Here is a 14,846-nt window from a genome sequence, read left to right on the forward strand (position 1 = left end):
CCTTCCACCAGCAAGGGCATTGAAGATGAAACGTGGCTGGGTCTTTCAGCATGACAATGATCCCAAACACACCGCCCGGGCCACGAAGGAGTGGCTTCGTAAGAAGCATTTCAAGGTCCTGGAGTGGCCTAGCCAGTATCCAGATCTCAACCCCATAGAAAATCTTTGGAGGGAGTTGAAAGTCCATGTTGCCCAGCAACAGCCCCAAAACATCACTGCTCTAGAGGAGATCTGCATGGAGGAATGGGCCAAAATACCAGCAACAGTGTGTGAAAACCTTGTGAAGACTTACAGAAAATGTTTGACCTCTGTCCTTGCCAACAAAGGGTATATAACAAAGTATTGAGATAAACTTTTATTATTGACCAAATACTTATTTTCCACCATAATTTGCAAATAAATTCATTAAAAATCCTACAAAGTGGGAGAACTTGCACAATTGGTGGCTGACTAAATTATTTTTTGCCCCACTGTATATACATTTTCAAATTAATTTAAAACCAAAAGCTGAAACCTCTTGAGGTTTATAAATATTCAAACCCTTTTTTATGGCAAGTGTAAGTAAGTTCATGAGTAAAAATGTGCTTAGCAAGTCACATAATAAGTTACATGGACTCATGGACTACATGTGCAATAATAGTGTTTAACATTATTTTTTAAAGGACTACCTCATCTCTGCACCCCACACATACAATTCTCTGTGAGGTCCCTCTGTTGAGCAGTGAATTTCAAACACAGATTCAACCAGAAAGACCACATACGTTTTCCGATGCATCGTAAAGAAACGGGTCCTGAACATCTCTATAACTAAAGAGCATTGTATTTGCTACAAATCATTCCCTAAATTCTAGACCTCAGCTGAATCTGGTAATGAATGGTGTGCCTGTTGAACAAGTTGAGGAGTCTAAATTACTTGGCGTTACCTTAGATCGTAAACTGTCAAAACATATAGATTAAACGGTTGTAAAGATGGGGAGACTTCTGCTTTTTTGACACCACACTCCAAAAAGCGAATCCTGCAGGCTCTAGTTTTGTCTTATCTTAATTATTGTCCAGTCGTGTGGTTGAGTGTTGCAAGCAAAGACCTAGTTAAGCTGCAGCTGGCCCAGTCCAGAGCGGCATGTCTTGCTCTTCATTGTAATCAGAGGGGCTGATACTGTATATGTAAATACTATACATGCTGTACCTGTCTCTATTGGCTAAGAGTTGAGGAGAGACTAACTACATCACTTCTTATTTTTCTCAGAAATATTAATATGCTGTAAATCCCAAATGGTTTGCATTGTCAACATACACACATCTCTGACACACACACTTACCCCGCCAGACATGCCACCAGGGGTCTTTTCACAGTACCCCAATCCACAGCAAATTCACGAAAGCGTATAGTATTATATAGAGCCATTATTGCATGGAACTCAATTCCATCTCATATTGTTCAAATGAACACAAACCAGTTTTTTTTAAACAAATAAAAGCAACACCTCGTGGCACAACGCCTCTCCCCTTTTGCCCTAGATAGTTTGTGTGTATGTATTGATATGTAGGCTACGTGTGCCTTTTTTTAAATTCATTTTTAATTTATGTAGTTATGTTCTTGAGCTACTCTTGTTTATTCATGTTCTGTATTATGTCATGTTTCATGTTTTGTGTGGAACCCAGGAAGAGTAGGTGCTGCTTTTGCAACAGCTAATTGGGATCCTAATAAAATACCAACTACCTATTGGTGGATTGCTATTTTTATTTTTTACCAAACATTGAATATCCCTTTGAGGAGAGACTGATGGTGCCTCAATACACCTAGTCACTAAAAATATACAGGTGTCCTTCCTAACTCAATTGCCGGAGAGGAAGGAAACTGCTCCGGTATTTCACCATGAGGCCAATGGTGACTTTAAAACATTTTCAGAGTTTAATGGCTGTTGTCCTCTCCTTTACTCCCTGTTCACCCACGACTGCATGGCCAAGCACGACTCTAATACCATCATTAAGTTTGATGACGACACAACAGTGGTAGGCCTGATCATAGACAACGATGAGACAGCCTATAGGGAGGTCAGAGACCTGGCAGTGTGATGCCAGGACAACAACCTTTCCCTCAATGTGAGCAAGACAAAGGAGCTGATAGTGGTCTATAGGAAAAGGAGGGCCGGACATGCCCCAATTAACGTCGACAGGGCTGCAGTGAAGGGGGTCGAGAGTTTCAAGTTCTTTGGTATCCACATCACCAACAAACTATCATGGTCCAAACACACCAAGACAGTCATGAAAAGGGCACGACAACACCTTTCCCCCCTCAGGAGATTTGGCATGGGTCCACAGATCCTCTAAAAGTTTTATAGCTGCACCATCGAGAGCATCCTGACCGGTTGCATCACTGCCTGGTATGGCAACTGCTTGGCATCCGACTGTAAGGCGCTACAGAGGGTAGTGGATACGGCCCAGTACATCACTGGGGCCAAGCTTCCTGCCATCCAGTCCTCCACAGCGCTGTCCAGAACGAAGTGTGGGCAGGCGGTGGAATCCTGCTTCCAGTATTGCTGGGCATAGAGTTCTCCCGTTCTCATTCCTGCTATTTCAGTCATTGGCCTTTCTGTACAACGTTTTCAAATATTTGATTTTGTGCTGCATTGGACATGGGAATGTGAGAGACCCTTTTCTCTCATTTGGTACGATATCTCTACATAAATATCTTTATTTCTATACTGTATGCGTTATCTTTTTTTGGACTGTGGCATCCAACCAGAGTGTCAGTAGGTACAAGGTTTCTAACGAAGACCATTATCTTATATCTGGAGGAATTGTAGAGGTATCTTTGTCCATATTTACCTCAACTGTCCGGTGTGATTTATTTTTAGGAGGGCGGCAAAACCGCCAAGTTGGCCAAATTCATACGATTTTGTTGTCATGATTCGTTTAGACTTCAAGGATATCCGTGGACAAGACGCATCTTCGACTACCTCTAGTGGTGGTCAGGAAGACCAATCAGTTCACAATGTGTTTTTTGTCTACTCAAATTTTATAATTGAGCTGCCTCAACACTTCCCACTGGGCACAGACGTCAGTTAAACATCTAGTTTTGATTTACATTTGGTTGAGTTGTCTACTAACGTGAATTCAATGTGAAATCAACAAAACATTTCACCATGCCACGATTAAAAGTTCAAAGTTGTGTGAAAAAAATGCTAAGTTCCCTTACGTTAATGACAATTTTCTACGTTGATTCAATGTCATCACGTTTCATTATTTTTACGTTGAAATTCCTTAAAACAACGTTGATTGAACTAGTATTTTGTTGTTACAATTTTAGTGCTCAGCAGCTGTATTTCACAGCACAAAATGTTTTCTGTTCGGCTGATTTATTTGTGAAGTCAAATGTTTGTACACTGGTGATTCCAATGTTATTAAAATACACTGCTTTTCACTTAATACTTTCTGATGAATTCTAAATGTACTCAACTCCTATTCTCTTCCACTACACCCTTCAAACTCTACTCAACACATGTAGGCATGTATACCCCCCTTGATTGTACTGTATATACACAGACCATGTAAATCAACGTAACCAGACTTCTTTGACTGATGTTTAATTGTGTTGTTTTCAAGGTAGCGTTAAGAGACAGTTATGTAACATCAGGGTTGTGCCTGAAGAAGGATACATCACTTTAGGGTTGCTGTGCATGAAGAAGGATACATCACTTTAGGGTTGCTGTGCATGAAGAAGGATACATCACTTTAGGGTTGCTGTGCATGAAGAAGGATACATCACTTTAGGGTTGCTGTTGTGCATGAAGTAGGATACATCACCTTAGGGTGAAAATAAAGAGACAGATCTATAACAGTGCTGTTGTGGGTCGTGAAGAGACAGGTTACAATAACTGTAGGGTTGTGAAAGTGAAAGAGCCTGTTACATGACATCTCTTTAGGGTTTTTATGCATGAAGAGATGTATACTGTAGGGTGGTGTCTGAAGAGACAGGTAGGTTATAATAACAGTATTTGCTGTGCACATGCAGACAATTGCTTCTATAACTGTAGGTTAGTGCACGGGAAAGACAGTTAATATGAAATGGTGTGCATTCTGAAGAGACTGCAGAGGGGACAGACAGAGGACCCGACCGAGGCTCAGGCTGCCCCGACCCTGCCACTAGGATGACAGGAGGTCCTGCCAAACTTGGTGCTCCTGGAGTTGCCTGAAGGACCTTTAGAAGTCAGGGCCCTCCTTCTTCAGAGCCTTGTAGTCCATATTGACGGCCACCAACTGCGGAGGGAGTGAATACATTTAAATACGTTTTGCTTAAATTACATTAATCAGTGTGTTTTAAGGAAAGGGAATACAAACTGGCTGCTTACACACACACACACACACACCACAGAAGGCTGGTGAGGGGAAGACTGCTCATAATAATGGCATGGAGTGAATGGAGCAGTATCAAACATGTGTGATGTATTTGAAACCATTCCATTTATTCCGTTCCATCCATCACTATGAACCCAGCCGCCTGACACACACACACACACACACACACACACACACACACACACACACACACACACACACACACGCTGCTCTTTGCAGACGTCATGAACAGCACCGTGTGTGCATGCGTCCATGCATGTGTCACGAACAGCACTGTTCAGGGCTACACAGCGTCCCAACGAAACGTGACAGACGACACGTTTTTGCGTCGCCAATGATTGTTTTCACCCTGCATATTTTCCTTGATTGGTCGGCTGTCAACCCCTTGTCTCCCTCCTCTCCTCTCCTCTTCCGCCATCCTCTCTTCAATACTATTATTGTGGTGGACTAAAGTGGAATGTGGATGTGAGACCTTTGCCTGCTTTAGAGAATTAAACATGGCGTGTGTTGTGACCTTTCATCGGGCATGACTTTCACTATGGCACTAAGGCTGACACACACACACACATACAAATGCACACACGCACGGAAGCACAGACACACAAAGCTACAGCCTTGAAAAACCCACTCAAACAGTTTCTGTTGGAATAACATGCAGCCAGTCAGACCATCCTTTGGGGTTTCTGTTCAGTTGTTGTCCATTCAATTTGTGTTTTTCTTGTTAAATATGAACATTAGCTGTTTGAGGTGATGCTCCTTATTCAAGGTATGTGGATTCAGGAAACTAGCCATACAAAATGTATTGTGTTAGTTATGGCGAATAGAGACACTTCAATTTGTTATGAGAGTAAGAAGAGGGGCTCAATGTCTGGATTGCTTTGGCCACTAAGGTAATCAGTGTAGTTGTGTAGTGCCACTGTCTAGGGCTGCATCCCAAGTGGCCTATAAGGCTTTGGTCAAAAGTAGGCACTATGTAAGGAGTACGGTGCCATTTGGGATGTACTGTAGCCTTGAGGTGTAGTGCTATTGTGGGTGTGAAGAGGAGGGTAGGATATTTACCTTGTACTGATAGTGTGGACCGTATGTGCTCCAAGGGTCTGGGTTGTTCTTTCGGTTCCAACTGGAGAGAATAGGTGGAGGATAGGAGGGCGAGAGAGAGAGAGAGCGAGAGAGAGAGATATATATATGGGGTTAAGACAGACCGTTCATGGCAGACTTAATTTATTCATTACAGTAACTAAGTCTGGTTCCCATTGTTCTGCACAGTCATACTCAAGCAAAGACACTCTAGTGAATCTAGACAACGATAGCCAGGCTGGCACATCCCCCTACTTTCTATATGAAGAGTTTCATTCCAAAACGCTACAAATCCTTTTCAGAAATGTTGGTAAGTTAGCTTTTATTGTTTCAACAATTTTTTTTGTTCCACTATCTAATCACAGGCATGGAGTTGTTCAATACGCTTGATGGTTTCATTTCAGATTTTTTTTTAAATATCTTTTTTTTCTTCTAAATGCTATATATCCGCCTCACTCGCAGACAAATAGGTAGTAGTGACCATGTGTGTGTGAACTATACGATTTGATTTGATTTGAGACGGCTAGGTTTCACAAAACTCATTGAAACTAATAACCAAATTGCTTATAAAAGAAATGTAAAAATGTTACATTTGAGACATCACTATTATTGTTATTTGTTTCTTAAATAATTCAATACTGTATAATGAGACCTATAAGCAAAACATTTAGATTTGACATTTTAGTCATTTAGCAGATGCTCTTATCCAGAGCGACTTACAGTAGAGCATTCATCTTAAGATTGAGAGGGAGACAAGTGAGTCAAATACACATAATACGAACATTCCATTCGTGCATTGTTTTGCAAAGAATTTCCATTTTCATACACATCTAAAATCTATGAATAAAAAAAAATGTAATATTTAACACACATGAAGGTACTCAGAAGTAAGAATTTCAGCTAAAAAAAATATAGCATTTTATAAATAAACTCTTCATATTGTGACCGTTCACTCGCTGTTCAGTTTTCATAGTGAATGACTGAGTGTCTATTCCTCCCTATTGCATGGTCAAACACAAATACATACAGACTGATGGCCAGGCCAGCACGTCCCTCTGCTCTCTATCATGTGGCCCAATAATGACCAAAGACCAAAGAGTTTACTAGAACAAAGGGATGACTTCGGTGTCCAAATACTGTATCAAAATAGGAATGACCACAGTGCTGATTACTAAATAGTGATTGTGTTTTAAGATATTGCTAAACAACCAAGATGCAGAAACAATTGGTCATAAAATGCACAGGTAACGTGTTTAATCTTCAGAGAAATAAACAAATAAGATGTAGGAGGTCCTACCTGATGTGGGGTCCCTTGGTCAGACAGTCGAGCCTATTATCAGGAAGAAGAACTGAGGGATTGAGGGCTAGAGGAAGTAAGGAGGATATATTGGTGTTAGAGCCAGACGTGTGTGCACATTGTTGTGTGTACGTATGTGGGCTGCCTGTCACATATTCAGGAAGAAAAATATATGGTACCCACACACACACACACACACACTTTCTGTGGTTGTTATTCCTCTCCTCTCCCTATCCTCCTCCATATGTATGAGCCAGAGGGCCATGTGAGGCGCTGAGGCTGTCAGGCTGGGTTGAGCGGGCAAGGACACTAGCAGGGTAAAGAGAGAGATCGCTGCTCGCTCGCTGCATGGTTTCCTGCCTCTCTCAAACACACGCACCCACCCCCCACCCCCACCCACCCACACAGAGCCCCTTTCCTCCCTGCCTGCCTCTGCCTGGCTGCCTGTCAATGTGAGTGACAGGATAAGACACCGCAGACTTCCGGGACAGCAGGGTGACGACGACAGGAATTTAAATAGAAAACGCACATTAAGGGATAGATGGGATGTTGAAACGTCAAATTAAACCACGAAGGCAGGGGTGATACAGAGAGAGAGAGAGAGAGAGAGAGAGAGAGAGAGAGAGAGAGATAGTCAAAGAGAGAGAAAGAGAGAGAGAGAGTGAGGCTGATTCAATCCTCTCATATTATATTATGATCTGGTTATTTTAATTACACTGGCAGGCTTTGTGTCATAACATGCTACTTGTGGCACCACCCCAGCAGCTGGTGAAACAGTAACCTACATTATAAGCAACCCATTAAGTAGATTAAGTAGCCTACTTAGCTGGGCTATGTTGTGCATTCTGACCAATGTTTTCCATAAATATTCCTTTCTAATTCCACATTTTAGTAGGTCTACATGAATGGACAATAGGCTTATAAACAAATGATGTTGATTATGATAGCCTAATGATAAACGTGTGATATAAGATGTGAACATGTTGTTCACAGCTTTCTGAGATCAATAAGCGACTCAGGGGCCTATTCAGTCAACAGTGCTGGTCTAAATCTGACTCTAAGCTGTTTGATAGACTAGATGATTAGGTCACCGCAAAAAGTAATCCAGCCTTTGCCAGTGTTGCAACACATGAACATGTTTCCTGGGCAGCGAACAGACAGACAGACAGGATAATAATAATAATAATAATATGGTGCCAATTTGGACGCAAACAGGAAGCTGTCCACTCGCTAGTGCTGATGTTTTCCTAGCATGGAAGTTTAAACATCTGCGGCACCTGCAGCTGGGAAAGTTTCCCTACCTACATTATCGTGACTCCAACCAACATGAGACAAAGCATGCTTATTCTGTGAGCTCGGTTCGATATTGTTGTTGCATTTATTACTATTTTTGTGGACTACCAAGTCAAGTCTGTCGATTTAAGAATTTGGGTCGCCCGCAGCTTGATTTTCATGTCTGTAGTGACACAACAAATTAAGCACGAGGACTGAGTCAGTGCTTTATAATATTTGGTAAATATATGCACTGCAGTGACACAGGGCGTCTATATCATTTTCTACTGAATAAGGTATTATGAAGTATTGAATCATGTGTTATGGTATTAAATGTGCTACTTGGGTATATGCACAAACCTGCCTAGACTACAACCAGCGTAGTGGTGAGACATTGGGCAGATGATGGGCATCATCCATGAGAGAGTCAGCAACATTCTACTGATTATTAGCAGGGGTGTAATTGGAAAAAGTCACTGTGGGAATCCACTAATGTAAAATTTCGAATTCACCTGTCAAAATGATTTCCCTCCCTTGGAGAACCAGGTCTCCCCTATTTACACCCATGATTATTATTTTAAAGCACTTAAATGTGTGGCAAGTGCTACAGATTGAAACTGACTCAAGAGGATTGAAATCAAACTTTTTTCCTTATCAGCATATTTATCCCAGATCCAAAAACACTTCAAAATAAAAATATATATGTTTTAAATACAAACTAACTAAATGTATGCTATTGTGTCCATGTGGAACCAGCTCTCTTATGCTGATTTATGTACACTTGAGTGAACGTGCAGGGCAGAGCAGGGACCTGTTGCAAGCCCTCTCTGCTCCCTAGATTGCAGAAGGGGGTCAGAGGAAAAGGAAGAGAGGAGAGAGAGGGGTGAGTGAGTGGCAGGGACAACCAGACCTGGGTTCAATTAGTATTTTTAAAAACCCTAGAGTCGATGTCGACGCCCTCGCGCAAATCTAATTAGCATAATAATAAAAAATCCCCATAAAAATCTGTCAGTTTAAGATAGAGATATCTGGGTTTTTTGCATGGGCTGCGTCTCAATCCGCGGTGAATGGTGACAGAGCTAGAGTGGTGTGTAAGGGGTTAAATACATGTAAATAAATAAATACAAATGTTTCCTGATATTTCTAGATGTCTCAGATAATGGACAGACACTTCAGAACAAATTTCCTTTCGATTTTTTTGGAGGGGGACTGTTGTTCAATGTTGTGAATCTGTTATTCAATGCTTTTGTATGGGCTAATAGCAGTAAGGCTATTAATAATTAATCATTTTCCATCGAATCATTTTTGGGATACTTCAAGGGGTCATAGTAGAGGCTAACTTAGGCCACTCACAGTACAATTCCATCTAAGCTGTTCTTTTATAGGGTTGTAGAGTTTATATGAACTTAACCCTCCTGTTGTGTTCGTTTCATGTTAATTCTGTGATCCAGGTTCAAAATGACCACCCCATTATAGCTGATTATAAATCCATAATAATACATATATTATCACCTAATGTTGTGTTAGATCTTTTTGTCAACGTACGTTATTGTGAACATTACAAGTTTTGAACTTCTATTTGCTATCTATGGCCTGTAGGCCTCATTGACCTGAGCTCATACAACTCATTTTTGAGTTCAAAAAAAGCATAATGTATGGATTATTTTGACAATAACAAATACTCAGATGAAACACATTGTGCTATTTATCACAGATTACTTTGTGTCAAAGTTTAACAAGGACTCTCTCCTCCTCACCAGTGTCATGATCAAAGATATGATCAAGAGCCTCACATACAGTATATAGTTTGGTCATTGTGCTGCCACAAAACAAATTGTGAGCAAGGCCTCAAAAAAGCTTTATACAGTATACCAGAGCTGCGAGAAAAGTTCTATATATTATTGAAACAATGTTGCTATTGTTTGTGAGAATGCCAACATGTGTGGTTCCCGTGGAGGAAAGATTCTAAAGGGGAAAGGTTCCTGTGGGGGTTGCCAATGGAAGCCAATAAGGGGAGTACGGTGTGTGTGTGTGTGTGTGTGTGTGTGTGTGTGTGTGTGCTCATACAACACATGCATGTGGGACTCTTGGAGAGGAACGGTATGTGCCTGAACTCAATTTTATACACTAATTGTAGTCTCACCTATTCATTTCTAATGGCCGGTCATGACCGGGAACACCACAAGTGTACAAAAGAGGCTTTGGGATGATTCGACCGGGGATCAACCCCCAACCTTCCAATCTCAGGGCGGACACTGACTTGATAATGGGGAATATAAACGATGAAGCGCGTGTGTGTGGCTACAGCAGGTCTGGTATACTACAGGCCACACCTGTAGTGTGTCGCAGTGATTGCGTGTTTTTTTTTTAACATTGCATTTTGGAAGTTAGTAATTACATTACTGGTGTTAAGGAACTTAAAGGTCTGCAGTCGCTGCATTACGGGCCAATCAATGACTATTATCATCCCTGAGTCAAAGGCCGTACCTCAGGGGAAATAGAAACTCTCCAGACAGCACAACACAACTGGACAGAGACAAGTTGTTATATATGGAAGTAATGAGACACAATTTGTTAATGTCCTCTACAGTGCAAAGGGTGTACCGAGAGCAATTTAAATGCATGGCTTTGGATGTACCTGTACGTCAATATCCACTGTCCACAACCACCATACTACTTAGAATGCGTGGCCAAAACATTCTAAAATCTAAGTAGTAGCAAGTTCTACATCCAGAACACAGTAGCACACTATTGTGCTTCTGATGCAGATAAATAAAATTAATAAAACTGATGTCCCAATTCAAGTCAATGATGGCATAATGCGTGGACTGGCAGCCATTTTGAGTGTACCCATGCCAGGAAGGAAAAGCAGGAAGTGTACCCTTCAATTATTGTGATCTGTTGAGTCAACTCAACTGACATTACAACAAATACAGTTGAAATCGGAAGTTTACATACACTTTAGCCAAATACATTTTAATTCAGTTTCACAATTCTTGACATTTAATCCTTGTAAAAATTCCCTGTCTAAGGTCAGTTAGGATCACCACTTTATTTTAAGAATGGGAAATGTCAGAATAATTGCAGAGAGAATTATTAATTTCAGCTTTTATTTCTTTCATCACATTCCCAGTGGGTCAGAAGTTTACAGACACTCAATTAGTATTTAGTAGCATTGCCTTCAAATTGTTTAACTTTCGTCAAACGTTTCGAGTAGCCTTCCACAAGCTTCCCACAATAAGTTGGGTGAATTTTGGCTGAAACCTCCCGACAGAGCTGGTGTAATGGAGGCAGGTTTGTAGGCCTCCTTGCTCGCACACACCTTTGCAGTTCTGCCCACAAATGTTCTACAGGATTGAGGTCAGGGCTTTGTGATGGCCACTCCAATCCCTTGACTTTGTTGTCCTTAAGCCATTTTGAAGTATGCTTGGAGTCATTGTCCATTTGGAAGACCCATTTGCAACCAAGCTTTAACTTCCTGACTGATGTCTTGAGGTGTTGCTTCAAAAAATCCACATAATTTTCCTACCTCATGATGTCATCTATTTTGTGAAGTGCACCAGTCCCTCCTGCAGCAAAGCACTTCCACAACATGATGCTGCCACCCCTGTGCTTCACAGTTGGGATGGTGTTCTTCAGCTTGCAAAAATAACAATGGTCATTATGGCCAAACATTTCTATTTTTGTTTCATCAGACCAGAAGACATTTCTGCACAAAGTATGATCTTTGTCCCAACATGCAGTTGCGAACTGGCTTTTTTATGACGGTTTTGGAGCAGTGGCTTTTTCCTTGTTGAGCGGCCTTTCAGGTTGTGTCGATATAAGATTTGTTTTACTGTGGATATAGATACTTTTGTACCTGTTTCCTCAAGCATCTTCACAAGGTCCTTTGCTGTTGTTCTGGGATTGATTTGCACTTTTGCACCAAAATATGTTCATCTCTAGGAGATAGGGACGTGCCTCGTTCCTGAGCGGTATGACGGCTGCTTGGTCCCATGGTGTTTATACTTGCGTACTATTGTGTGTACAGATGAACGTGGTACATTCAGGTGTTTGGAAATTGCTCCCAAGGATGAACCAGACTTGTGGAGGTCTACAATTTTATTTCTGAGGTCTTGGATGATTTATTTTGATTTTCCCATGATGTCAAGCAAAGTGGCACTGAGTTTGAAGGTAGGTGTCACGCCCTGGCCTTAGTTATCTTTGTTTTCTTTATTGTTTTGGTTAGGCCAGGGTGTGATATGGGTGATTTATGTGTTTTGTCTTGTCTAGGGTTTTTTGTAGATTTATGGGGTTGTGTTCAGTTTAGGTGTCTAGGTAAGTCTATGGTTGCCTAGATTGGTTCTCGATCAGAGGCAGGAGTTTATTGTTGTCTCTGATTGGGAACCATATTTAGGCAGTCATAGTCTTTGGATATTTTGTGGGTGATTCTTTCCTGTCTTTGTGTTTGCTGCACCAGATAGGGCTGTTTCGGTTTTGCCACGTTTATTGTTTTGTAGTTTGTTCATGTTAATTGTATCTTATTAAAGAACCATGAACTTCAACCACGCTGCGTTTTGGTCCGTCTCTCCTTACCAGGAAGAAAGCTGGGACAGTAGGCCTTGAAATACATCCACAGGTACACCTCCAATTGACTCAAATAATGTACATTGTCCTATCAGAAGCTTCTAAAGCCATCATTTTCTGGAGTATTCCTAGCTGTTTCATAAAGGCATAGTCACCTTAGTGTATGTAATCTTCTGACCCACTGGAATTGTGATACAGTGAATTATAAGTGAAATAATCTGTCTGCAAACAATTGTTGGAAAAATTACTTGTGTCATGCACAAAGTAGATGTCCTAACCGACTTGCCAAAACTACAGTTTGTTAACAAGAAATTAGTGGATTAAAAACAAGTTTTAATGACTCCAAGTGTATGTAAACTTCCGACTTCAACTGTACATTCCATTGCATGAGCCATATCAGTTAGCATCATTTGAATGAACATTCTACAGTACCATGGTGATCCAGCATCAGTTGATAGAACATTCCAAATGACCATGGAAATGATTGCATCACAATACCAGGCAGCCATTGCGAGTGTACCCATGAGTTTACCAGTCAAATTGCCAGAGTTAGAGCCTCCCGTTCTAATCATTCTACTTCTATGTTGTGATGTGCCCTGCCCAGAAAAATCAATGTGAGTTTATATAAAGAAGTTGTATTTGACATTTCTCAGGAGAACAATATGCTATTTTTGTACCTCATCATGACAACGGTAATGGCCGCCAACATTCAACACGCAGCGAGGAATCGAGGATAGAGAAATTGATGACGGTCGGGAAGGAAAGGTGTTCAACAAAAGATGGATGGGAAAATGAGATGCATTACGAGAGGGAAAAAAGTCAATACTTTTGGCCCGTTCCCCATCAGTCTCAGGCATCAGCCATTGTTCTCCCAAAGGATTGCTCCGCTCTGTGTTCAAAAGAAGAATCAGAGTGCAATATCAATCCAGCACATTTAAATGTTTTCCATTTATGATTCAGTTAACAGGAAGAGTGCTTCTGATTAAATTTCTCTGTTAGAACGGATGAGGATGACACACACACATGCGCACATGGATGACACGCAGTCACACACTCTTCTACATGCCCCACACCACACCACACTAAAGGGAGGTCAAACCAACCGTCAGCCAAGGCCTGGATCCCCCAATACATTGCAAGACCTGACACACACAACCCCTTTACATTTTCTAATAGGATGGCTGATTTACCTGCAGGCTGCAAAGTGGAGAGGGGAAAGGAGTGGAGAGATGTGGGTCCCAGTATGTGTCCCAAATGGCCCCCTATCCCCTATGTAGGGTGCAATTTGATGCGCAGGCGCAGACTCAGTGACAAGAGTTTGCCAGGGGAATACAGATGTCTCATTTCAACTAAACCAGGTTCTGGAGCAACATACTGACCCTGGCTATGACCCACCTGCCTCCCTGAAAAATGATGGATGCTGCTTTGACTGCTTTCTGCTCCTCTGTGGCCATGGTGTTATTATACAATGGAACTGGGCTGGAGCAGAATGACCAGGGGCTACACGGAAACGGTTATAGACATGAAAGTAAACAATGTCACTTAGCAGACACGTATTCAAAGTGACTTACAGTACAGTGAGTGCATAGACATGATCCCTGTGGGAATTTAACCCAGGACCTTGGTGTTGCTAGCACCATGCTTTTACCAACTGAGCCAAACCGGACCATTATATTACACCTATTCAACCTGCCTATGTCAATATCTGACTTGTACTTTTATACCGCCATGCACTTGCCCCTTGCCAGGTTGTCATTATTGGCTTAGCTGGTTCAAGAAAACGTTATCATTTAATCATTTTATCTCATTTTCATTGACAGTGAGATGCTTGTTAGAGGTAAAAATCCAACTAACGTTGATATTCACCATCCCTCGGAGCAGAAGGTGTGAGGAATGGTTGTTCATAAACAGAAGGCATTGGCAGCTATGGCTGTCAGTGAATGACAATTTTTTATTCAACACAATCTGTTTGAATTGTTTAAAAAAAAAATCTGACAGAACACCCAACCAGCCACTGACAAACCACAGCCACTGACAACACAACTCAAAACCACAAAAAAAATAAGTAGAAAAGTGTGGAAATATTCCTACCTAATAAAAACATATATAATAAATCTATAATTCCTAAATCGTATATAGTTTATGCCTAGGAGGCCAGCATCCCGGAGTCGCCTCTTCACTGTTGCCTTTGAGACTGGTGTTTTGCGGGTACTATTTAATGAAACTGCCAGTTGAGGACTTGTGAGGCATCTGTTTCTCAAACTAGACACTCTAA

At 41.3% G+C, this 14,846-nt stretch overlaps 1 long non-coding RNA gene across 1 annotated transcript; it reads right to left on the reverse strand.

The window, feature by feature from the left end:
- Positions 1-3,120: 3,120 nt before the first annotated feature.
- On the reverse strand, positions 3,121-7,088 carry LOC110527700. The gene is made up of 3 exons (XR_002474154.2): positions 6,734-7,088; positions 5,419-5,479; positions 3,121-4,260 (listed from the first exon to the last, which is right to left on the reverse strand). It is a non-coding gene; the product is annotated as an uncharacterized LOC110527700 (long non-coding RNA).
- Between the last annotated feature and the right edge of the window lie 7,758 nt (positions 7,089-14,846).

The sequence above is a fragment of the Oncorhynchus mykiss genome, chromosome 7 (assembly GCF_013265735.2).
Source record: "Oncorhynchus mykiss isolate Arlee chromosome 7, USDA_OmykA_1.1, whole genome shotgun sequence".
NCBI classification, from domain to species: domain Eukaryota; kingdom Metazoa; phylum Chordata; class Actinopteri; order Salmoniformes; family Salmonidae; genus Oncorhynchus; species Oncorhynchus mykiss.